The sequence below is a fragment of the Oryctolagus cuniculus genome, chromosome 12, assembly GCF_051225735.1.
Source record: "Oryctolagus cuniculus isolate XC-2025 breed Fujian yellow rabbit chromosome 12, ASM5122573v1, whole genome shotgun sequence".
Lineage (NCBI taxonomy): Eukaryota > Metazoa > Chordata > Mammalia > Lagomorpha > Leporidae > Oryctolagus > Oryctolagus cuniculus.
Genome location: NC_142878.1, coordinates 27,112,003 through 27,123,269, shown reverse-complemented (window position 1 = coordinate 27,123,269; position 11,267 = coordinate 27,112,003). Strand labels below are relative to the sequence as shown.

General features: G+C 39.4%; 1 long non-coding RNA gene across 1 annotated transcript in view; it reads right to left on the bottom strand.

The window, feature by feature from the left end:
• Nucleotides 1–547: 547 nt before the first annotated feature.
• LOC149122989 (uncharacterized) overlaps nt 548–11,267 on the bottom strand; it is a 28,592-nt gene continuing 17,872 nt past the window's right edge. The window contains exons 2-3 of the long non-coding RNA XR_016218512.1: nt 3,230–3,348; nt 548–994 (exon numbers count right to left, since the gene is read on the bottom strand). This is a non-coding gene — a long non-coding RNA (uncharacterized LOC149122989). The remainder of the gene's footprint in view (nt 995–3,229; nt 3,349–11,267) is intronic.

The window sequence follows — 11,267 nt, the reverse complement described above, 5'->3', positions numbered from 1 at the left end:
CCTGAAGAGCAAGGGAAGGAGAACTACAGACAGAAAGAAAAGGATGTGTGAAGATGTGGAAGGGAATACACTTGTACTCAGGGCAGACAAAGACAAAGGAAAATGGTAGGAGGTCAAAGGTCAGACAATGTATGGCCTGAGGCATGGTAAAGATGGATTTTGTTTTAAGTAGGATGAGAAGGTTCTTGAGGATTTTAAGCAGGTCAGGAACAGGACCTGATATACACTTACTGCTAGGTGGGAGGAGATGGCTGAGAACGAGAAGTTATGGCAGCTGGGAGTAGACAGTGGTCATGGAGAAGAGAAATGTGTGTGTTCACACCATGTATGGAAGATTTGGCAACAGTTTGGGTATGAACAAGAAAACTAACTGAAGATAACACCAAGATCCTTGTCTTGAGCAGACTCGTTGGATGGTAAAGCCATTTACAGAGTTAGGGAGCTGTGATAGGAACAAGTGTGATGGTATGGTGGTAGAGATGGAACACAGCTGGAGCTAAATAATTTAGGACCAAATAGTTCTTTTTAAAAAGATTTATTTATTTATTTGAGAGGCAGAGTGCAGACAGAGAGAGGGAGAGACCGAGGGAGAGGTCTTCCATCCACTGGTTCACTCCCCAAATAGTTGCAACGGCTGGAGCTGAGTCAGTCCAAAGCCAGGAGTCAGGAGCTTCTTCTGGCTCTCCCACGTGGGTGCAGGGGCCCAGGCACTTGGGCCATCTTCTACGGATTTCCCAGGCTATTAGCAGGCAGCTGGATCAGAAGACAGACGAGCAGCTGGGACTCTGGTGCCCACAGGGATGCTGGCCACAGGCGGAGGTTTAACTTACTAGGCCACAGCACCAGCTCCTCAAAAGGTTATTATCAAGGAGAAGTCCCAATCTCAAAGAAGGTTTCCAGTGATGTGGTAAATGACACTACCCCTAACCTTGTCTTTCTCAACTTTGCTTTATTAATAGTATGATGGAAAGTAGAGCAGAAACACTTGTCAAATCTATAAATGAAAGGAATTTAAAAGTGAATTTCAGTTTGACAGTATGTGCCAAATAGAATAAAATTAAATTTAAAAGGAGAAATGTAAAGACCTCTTTTTGAATCCAAAATGTATATATTAAAAATCAGATTAGGAGAGGCATGGCTTGTAGCATCATTTAAAAATACATCGAGATTTGGTTAACTATAAACTCAAATTCCTGAAACACTACATATAAAGGGCTTATCAAATTGACTGGCATGTCACACTAAATCATTGGAATTCTGTTGTCATTATTATTGTCATTTTTATCAGTTTTAAATGTGTAAGCTAGAGGCTAGATTTGTGGTGTAATGGGTTAAGCTGCCACCTGCCATACTGGCATCCCATTTGGAGGCCAGTTCAATTAGTGACTGCTCCACTTCCAATCCAGCTCCCTACTAATGCATGTGGCAGAAGCAGTGGAAGATGGCCCAATTCCTTGGGCCCCTGCACCCATACAGGAGACTAGGAAGAAGCTCTTGGCTTTGGCCTGCCCTAACCCCGGTCATTGGAGCTATTTGGGAAGAGTGAACCAGCAGGTGGAAGATCTTCCCTCCTTCCCTCCTTCCTTCTCTTTCTCTCTCTCTCTCTAATTCAGCCTTTCAAATAAACAAAATAAATATTAAAAAAGTTTTAAGCCAATACATATGTCCAAGAATCCAGTGACGTTTTAGGAAAATTTAATCAAAATATCTTATCTCTAATGTGGGAGGTAAAAATTCAAATCTCTTCTTCACTGATGAAACTGCATATGGATTATTTTGCTTGCCCATGTAATGGTTATAGACATACTACATTTTGGAAGGCAATGCAGAGGCAAAAAAGCTAATGTCACAGGTGAACAATGTTAACACAGTGAGGATATTTAATAAAGAATACATAAAATCCAGAAGGACATATTAAGTGTTTCTATATAAATAAGAATGTGGATTTCAGCAGCATGTCCCAGGATATAGAAAAGGGATGCTTGCTTAAAATCAATGGAGAGAGCAATTTTGACTAGCTTAAGGGATTTTCAACCAGCCTGGGATTCTCCATGAAAGAACGGATTCCTTCTCAAGGTGGAGAGTTCTGTAACACTGGGGGATTTGAGACTTGCTGGTTGCCCTTTGACAAGAGCGCTGCCAAGCAGATTAAGGAATGGGAAGATAGTTACGCTAGATAACTGTACAGGTCCTTTTCTGCCCACTAGTCCATGCTTGCTTTGTACATGTGTAAGTAAACTACTGTAAATCTCAAATATTTTTTTCACTTTTTGATAGACAGAAAGAAAACAAAGTATCAGCAATCTTCCTCTCTAAATCTGAGAATATCAGAGACAATGAGTCTATACACAGACTAAGTAAATGCAAGTATTTGTTAAAATGCTATGAGGAAAGTTATTTTCCACTTTCAGAGCCAGTACATAAAAAAAATGTGGCAACAGAGTTGGTCATGCCTCCAAATTCCTGCCAAAAAGTAGTGAATCTATATACATGAAGTAGACACTACATCTCTCATTAGTAAGTCATTATTTCTATGACACAGTTATAATACTTAATTTTATTCATGAAATGCATTAAGAAACCAAGCCCTCCCTGAACAAATTATGGAAACGAAGAATGTCCTCTACCAGACAGCTTCAGAGCCACAAACCAAAACCATTTATCCACTGCCCACAAGGGGAAATGCATAAATTTTATAAATTACCACTTAAGTTCTAGACCTGCGTATACAAATGACTATATAACATCTCCATTTAAATGTTTCACAAGCTTGCAAATACAGAATACTCCAAATCTGTTGATTTATGTTTCTAAAGCTTTTCATACACCAGCCTCTCTACACTAGAAAAGTGTCTCGCTATCCTCCAGTTGTTCAAGCCCATATCCTAGAAGTCATTTTGAGACTTCTTTTTCATTTTCCCTTCTCTGTAGGGATTCCTCCTTCACTACACATATGGCATTCTTGCAGTTCTTGCAGGGTTTTGAGCCACTTCCCTATTCAAGGTCACCATTATATTTGTGTTTGTCTGCAGTGGCAACCCCCTACCAGTTCCCTGGATGCTACTTTAACACATTTCTGCCCATTCTTTTCAGAAATCAGCAGGTACTGGTTTAAACTATACATCACATTGTGTCCGTTTCAGGATTAAATTTCTTCAGCTCTTTCTCATGATCAAGAATGTTAACTTCCTGCCATGGTCATCGAGGCCTCAACTGATAGGATACCTACCTGCCTCTCCATCCGATCTCATGCTTCTCATTCTCTCTCATTCTGCTCCAGTCTTCTTCCAAGTCTTCAGACACACCAAGATCTTCCCCATCCTATACCCATCAGGCATTCTCTTTCTTCTGCAAGAAACGTTCTGTATCCAGCCTTTTTCTTGGCTGGCTTTTCTCAATCCTGAGGTTCCACCCTAAATTATCCCTCCTTGGCAGGGCTTTTGCAACACTCTCTCTAAAGCAGATTCCCAGCGTCTGCCTCTCTCCTTCCCTGGTCCATGATCTCCTAACTTATTTTCAAAATCATTTCCTCCCAAGAATTTACCACCGTTTTTAAATATTTTGTTTATGTGCATGTTTTATGTATTTTTGCTGCATAGTATAAGTTCCAGAGGACAGGGGGAATAAGCCTTGCTCACTGTGCACTGGGCAATGAAACATAGAATAAGCATTAAGAGTACAGGTTCCGAAGTCAGTGTCTCAGGTCAAATCCTGCTTTGCTAATTCCTAGTTTGATTACTCCTTCAAACAGTGCTCTTTGCAAGAAATGCCAAAACCAACTGGAGATAATCTATCAAATTAAGATATTATTCTTACCTGAAAGAGATTTATAACCTCAAGCAAACTGTCATTTCTATACATAATCCACTCATTCATTACAGGCTGACTTCCCAAATGGCCTTCCTCACTATCCATCACTTTCTTTAGGCATTCAAGGGACCACCTACAGCCTTTACCTTATAGTACATCAAAACAGTAAAACATATTTTGATGACCATGAACATCCAATTTCTCTTCCAGGACCTCTAAATTGAACTCTACCATTACCTCACTCTCGAGCAACTCAAGAAGTTCCCTCCTTTTTTCAGGCCAACTCTTTTCACATGCTTCTTAATTTCATACCCTCCTACATCGTCTGAAAGCAACTCAACTTTTAATATAGTCCTACTAAAACTGTATTGTTATGCTGAGTCTGCTTTCAATCTACAGTACAGCAATGTTTTCCACAAATGTTAATTAAAAGATTAATCAAAGGAAGCTATTTTTACCTTCCTTTACCAAACTTATTCTATAAACTCAGTGCCTTCATTTCTTTGCCTCCCATTTCCTTTGTAATCCATTATCCAGGACCATTTGTCATTCTTACTGAATCATTCACTCCTTTCCAACAATGTCATATACACACATTCTCACCCTCCATGGTTTTGTGATTCTCTCTTTATACACAATAGCTCTCTTGCAACCATGTTTCTCTGTCAATGAATGAAATTCTCTTTCAGATCCTGATGCAAAGACCCCTTCCTTGTTCAGTTACTCTATCACTATTCTTCTTATGAAAATTCTTCTTAGAATAATGTAGATTCATGGGTACATTAATAGGTAGATAAGCGGGAAGGTAGGTAGGTAAGCTTTCCCTCCACTAGCTTTTTAGTACCTGGGGGCAATGGTTATGTCCATGCATTTCTGGATATTTCTTTGACAATTTAGCACGTACATTATTTCTTTTAGCACTTATATGTTAGACACACGCTAAGAATTTCATCCTTTCTAAACATTTTTATTTACTGATTTGAGAAGGAGAGAGGGAAGGGGGGGAGAGAGAGAGAGAGAGAATCTTTCATTCTCTGGTTCACTTCCCAAATAGCTGCAACAGCTGGGACTGAAGAGGACACAGCCAGGAGCCAGGAGCTCCATTTAGGTGTTTCATGTGAGTGGCAGGGACTCAAGTACTTGAGTTATTATCAACTGACTCCTCGGGTGCACATTAACAAGAAGCTGGATAGGAAACAGAGTCAGGATTTAATTCAGGGCACCCCAGTATGGGATGTAGGCATCCCAAGCAGTAGCTTAAACTTCTGTGCCACAACACCCTTTAACCAGCATCTTAAATGCTTTGCCAAATGCCTACTCCAACAATGTACATTTTTCTAATTATTTATATGAAAGGCAGAATGACAGAGAAAGAGATAGACATACATATAGACACACAGAGATATCTTCTATCCACTGCTTCACTAACCAAATTGCCATAAAGCCACAGAAGGGCCAGGCCAAAGCCAGGAGCCAGAAACTCCATCCAGGTCTCCCACATGGGTGGCAGGGACCCAAGTACTTGAGCCATCATCCACTGCCTTCCAACACACCTTAGCAGGAAGCTGATCAGAAATGAGGTACTTGGGACTCGATCTGGCACTCTGATATGGCATGCCAGCATCCTAAACAACGGCTTATCTAGCTGTACCGCAATGCCACCCCCAGTATTTCACCCTTATTTCTAAGAATATCAAGAGGAAAACTGTACTGTTCTCACTTACAGATGAAAAATTTGACCTTAAAGTTGTCCATTGACTTCCCCTGATATACCAGCTGCCATTCTTAACCACCACATTGCACCTCCTCTCAGAAAGTTTCAGAGAGGGAAAATAAATAGGATAGGTTTCAAAAATAAACGCTAGCTCCAAAAACACGTCATCAAAAGTTATGCTTCTTTTATCATCTATTTCCAGCCTCCAATATATATTTTTAAACAACAGCTTAAAGCTAGACAGTAGCTATGAGGGGAGAGCAAGGTACCAAGGCTTTCTGTTGCTTATTTTACTATCAGCTTTTTTGTGGTTCACTTTATTCTATAACTTCCTAAGAGCATTGTTACTGAGATTCCTTGCTCTGGAAAAAATCAGCCAAAGAAACCCAAGTAACGTTCTAAATTTTAGAAATGTTGAGAGGGGCTTTGTGGAAGCAACTGCAAACAATGCTAAACATAAACAAACATGACTAAACATGACTAAACATGACCAAACAAAATAGCCTTATGAAATGTAGGGTTCCCTGCCTATTGTCAGGCTAAATGAAGAGCAGTCAGTGAGATTAGAAAGAAAGGTAGGACGGGGAGCCAAAATACATAAATAAATGTGAGCACAAAGGCAGAATTGGGAAGAGAAATAAAAGTACTCAATTGGATGGACAGAGAGGTTTCGAAAAAAGTAATATTTTTCCACATAAGTAGCAATATTTTAATTCTCCAATTAATTTAATTCTAAAACTATTTAACTCATACAATACACAGTGATGAAAACCACAATGCATGTGGCTTACTATTTGTATAAAACTTGAATGAATCCAGGTGTATATCAGTAAAACGATGCCTCTAAAAATTATAGAATAACCACACAATGGAATAGAAACTGATACGAAGCACTTGTCTCAAAACTCTAATATATATTATTTATTTATTGTAAAAAACAAGCCACAAGAAAAAATACATAGCATCTAATCTCATTTTTGTAAATAAATTGGAATGTATACTATATATTGTATGTATATGTAGTTTGCAGGACAAATGGTACAAAATGACTCAATATTGTCTTCTGCATTCATTTGTAGAAGGTAAAGAAACAGGGTAGATGAGGATCTGGAGGAGGACTGGAGGACTTCACCATATACATAAATCCATACTTGACACTGTTATGAGAAGTATATTTTACTTGGACATGTATGTACACATTTATTTTAAAATATAGTAATCACTCAATAAAGACAATTACCAATAAAAACTTTCAGAGCTTACCTTTTGTTCTTCAGTTATAATTAACAGGATAACCACAAAAAATTATAGAATGGAAAAGTGAGATTATCCTGGCCAGTCTCCTTTTTTAGCTAAGAAAATAACCAAAAAGGTATAAAGTAATTTAAACAAGGTCTCATAGATATATAGCATTAGAACTAAAAGTGATTACTGAATCAGTGAAGGAAAAGGAGAGCTTTGAAGAACGTTAACCAAAAAATAGAAAAATAAAAAGTATGTCGTAAACCGCCTGTAAGCACAGGAACCAGGAAGACAAGGGCTATTTCACTTGTTCTCCTGAAGGAATCGGTTTTCATCTGGGCCCTGCAGAGCTGAGGGCATGAGCCAGGAAAATCTCAATGGTTGCAGGTGAGTAGAGAGAGGAAAACGAGGCACTGGTGCCAACAGAGCATCCCAGTGATTCACTGTGTGACAATGTTTACCGCTCGCCTACTGTGTGCCAGGCTGCACACAATTGATAATAGAATTGGGAAGAACAAACAAATCAGCTACAAGATCACAGGAAGCCTCCAGTCAGAACACAGCCAATCAGATTATGAATAAATTAAAATAGATAAAATCATACAATTCAGCCAAAAAAAATTAAGCACATTTTAAAAAATGAAAACCCAAGGAGTTTAACTGGGTCACTGACATTGTATTACGTATACTTTTCCATAAAAGCTATCAAAGGCTGCTGGTCCTTTTTCCTTCTTAACTGATATAAACTTCGCCTACCAAATCAAAGGCTGCTATTATAATTTTGGCTGCCACTCAGTACATATTAGGGAAGCCTTTGGCAGTGCAATGTCAGTGATGACTTGGCAGGATTAGGACTATCTGAGGCTCCCACATCATTATATTTGCAGCTTCTTTTAGGATAACAAACATCAAATTGTGCTTTTTGTCATCTTAGATGATTTGATTTGTAGGTTACCAAGTTGCAGATCCAGACAATGTAAAGAATTACAATAGGGGTCAGCACTGTGGCGCAGAGGGCAAAGCTATCTCCTGGAGTGCAAGCATACCACATGGGTGCCAGTTCAAGTCCTGGCTGTTCCTCTTCCAATCCAGCTTCCTACTAATATGCTTGGGAAAGCAGTGGAGGATCGCCTGAGTCCTTGGGCTCCCATGCACATGTGGGAGACTCAGAAGTAACTCCTGGCTCCTAGCTGGGATCAGCTCAGCTCTAGCTGTTACGGCCATTTGGGGAGTGAACCTCTCTCTCTCTCTCCCTTTCTCTCTCTCTCCACCATCCTTTCAAATAGATAAAATAAATCGTAAAAAATTTTTTACAATTTTGCAATGATTTACAAAAATTTTAGAATTTTACAACGATTACAATAAAATTATAATACAACTTTATACCTCTGAACCAGCGCTGTAGTGTAGCAGGTAAAGCAGCTGCCTGCAGTGCCAGCATCCCATATAGGTACAGGTTCAAGTCCTGGCTACTCCACTTCCAATCCAGCTCTCAGCTATGGCCTGAGAAAGCAGTAGAAGATGCCCCAAGTCCTTGGGCCCTTGCACCTCCATGGGAGACCCAGAAGAAGCTCCTGGCTCCTGGCTTCAGACAGGCACAACTCTGGCTGTTGTGGCCAATTGGGGAATGAACTAGCGGACAGAAAATCTCTCTTTCTCTCTCTCTGTCTCTCTCTCTCTCTGCCTCTCCTTCTCTCTCTGTGTAATTCTGCCTTTCAAATAAATAAATAAATCTTTAAAAAATAACTAACTCTATGAACATGTGACGATGAAGCTGCATTAAGCTCTATAGCTTGTACCATTGCCGGTTTCTTGACTTACGCTTTTCAGTAGTTGTGTAAGATGTTTATTAACTTCTGAAGAAGCTGAGGAAGGATGCTGGGGTGTTCCCTATATCTATTTGCAATCTTCTGTAAATCTATAACTACTTAAAAATGGAAAGATAAAACAACAAAGTTAAATTATCTCAAAGGCTTATTTCTGGCCAAAACTAAAAATGGGGCTTAACTTACAAATCAAATTGGCCAAAAAACTGATATGAGGTATAAATTTGTTTCAACTCTAGGGGTATTTTTTATACCCTGCCAGTCCTACTAACTCCCTAGAAAGGGTTTTCATTGTTACAGGTATTTGAACAGCACTCCAAGAGCTAACAGAAATTGCACTGCTGACAGCTGCAAGATACCTGGACCACACTTCATCTTGTTAATAGACTTTCAATGCAGATTCGTCTATGTTCTTATTTCACCACAGTGCTCATCTGCCTTCACTTGTTCTTCATAAAGTGTTTTCATCATCAGAAAAGTGATCTTAGAACAGGTACTAAATATTTCTTCATATTACATTTTCTTGGTCATATTTCTTTATCTTTCTGCGAAATACTAATTTTTTGTATCACAATAGCCAACCCAATATGCTCTAACATTGGAATGGAAAAATGTAATATTTCTTTATGTGGTATCTCCAAGTTTTCAGAAAGTTTTTTTTCCTGAAACCATTATTTAATGTATTGGACAGAGGCACTTCAGAATGACATCTATGAGTTCACTTGAGGATGAAATACTGGCCTACATAATTTTAACAAGCCCTGCACTTCCTATTTTCTATCCTGGAGAAGGTGGGGACTCAAAGATACCATTGCTTTAGTTTATCAACCAACACTGGAAAGATGCAAGCATCCAGATGGCCTCAGAAGAGGGAAGGGAAGAAGAGTTAAGGAAGCACCAGGATTCTAGTGACCAAGATCAGAATGAAAAAGTTGTAGATGTGGAAGGGCAGAGAACATTTTAAAACATACTTTCTAAAATAGTGCGAAGAGTTATAGCCTTTTTCCCAGTATCCAGTTTTTTTTTTTTTTTAAAGAAGATTTACTTATTTATTTGAAAGCAGAGTGACACAAAGAGATGGAGATGCAGAGAGAGATACTTCATCCACTGGTTCACCACCCATGAAGTCAGGAGCCAGGAACTCCATCATGATCTCCCACATGGGTGACAGGAGCCCCAGTACAGGGACCATCATCTACTGCCTTCCCAGGCCAGGACTTTCAAGCCTTCTTTCTGGTACTTGGGTATGATTCCCTACAAAGACTCATCTGATGAGTCAGTTGTGTGAAAGCTTAGTTAGAGGGTTTTGTGCTGTCCTCAGAACTTTTAATTATGTTCATTGGGAAACAGTGACCGAGGGATGACAGCAATTCTTGTTTTACCTAACAATCAAGAGTGGAAGGGGTGCTACCAAAAGCTGGGTGGTGATAAAAGGAACCAGGGGTCTTGCTGTGTGATTATTTCTTTGAGGCAAGTGGCTGTACCAGCTGTTACTCTCTCCTGAGATTGCAGAGGAAAAAAATGGATGGCTGTTTTGTAATTGCTATGCATTTAAATCTGTTTGCAAGGGATTTATTTATATCCTACAGTCAATACATTTAGTAAACTGAGCAAAGTCCTTCTCGCAATGACAGCTTCTTAAACTGCATTAAGCAGCTTTGTTTCCAGCTCCAGTCAATAGAAGGACAACATGCAACTCCTCTGTGATTTCTGGACTATTTGCCTTTGCCCCTTAATGGACTTTGCTAGAAGTTCTCCTCTTGATTGAATTTCTCTGCTTTATATGGAAAGGAACAACAAGGTGTTACAGCTCAAAGAAACATTAGCTACATATCTCCGACCCAATCCATATCTGACAATGACATTCTCAGCAGACTATACACCCTGTCTTGACAAATAAGCAAGATCTTGCAAGGATCTCAGGAAGAATTTACTCTCAACAAACTAACTTTTATTAAAGAAAAATTTTTTAAGATTTATTTTTTATTTATTTGAAAGTCAGAATTACACAGAGAGAGGAGAGGCAGAGAGAGAGAGAGAGAGAGAGAGAGAGAGAGAGGTCTTCCATCCACTGGTTCACTCCACAATGGCCAGAACTGTGCTGATCTGAAGCCAGGAGCTTCTTCCAGGTCTCCCACTCAGGTGCAAGGGCCCAAGCACTTGGGCCATCTTCTACTGCTTTCCCAGGCCATAGCTGAGAGCTGAATTGGAAGTGGAGTAGCCAGGACTGGAACCTGCTCCTAAATGGGATGCAGGCACTGCAAGCAGCAGCTTTACCTGCTATACCACAGCGCCAGCCCCTAAAGAAAATTAAATGTTTAATACCCAAAAGGTGATAAAGTTATCAGGCCTTGTAGGTCTAGGAATTTCAGCATCAGTAATCTTTTTTGGCCAATGTCCAAATATTATTTTAGAGTCACTATGTCTCTTCTTCATTGTATAAAAAGGAAGAAGCCCACAGGCAACAAAAGCAAAAGTAGACAAATAGGACTACATTGAACTTGAAAAGTTCTAATCAGTAAAGGAAATAATCAACAGGGGGCATTGGCAGCCTATAGAATGAGGGGAACTGTTTGTAGATCATTTATCTGATAAAGTGTTAATATCCAGATTATATAAAGAACTCCTATAACTTAATGACAAAAGAAAAATAAAAAATCAGAAAATGACTTGAA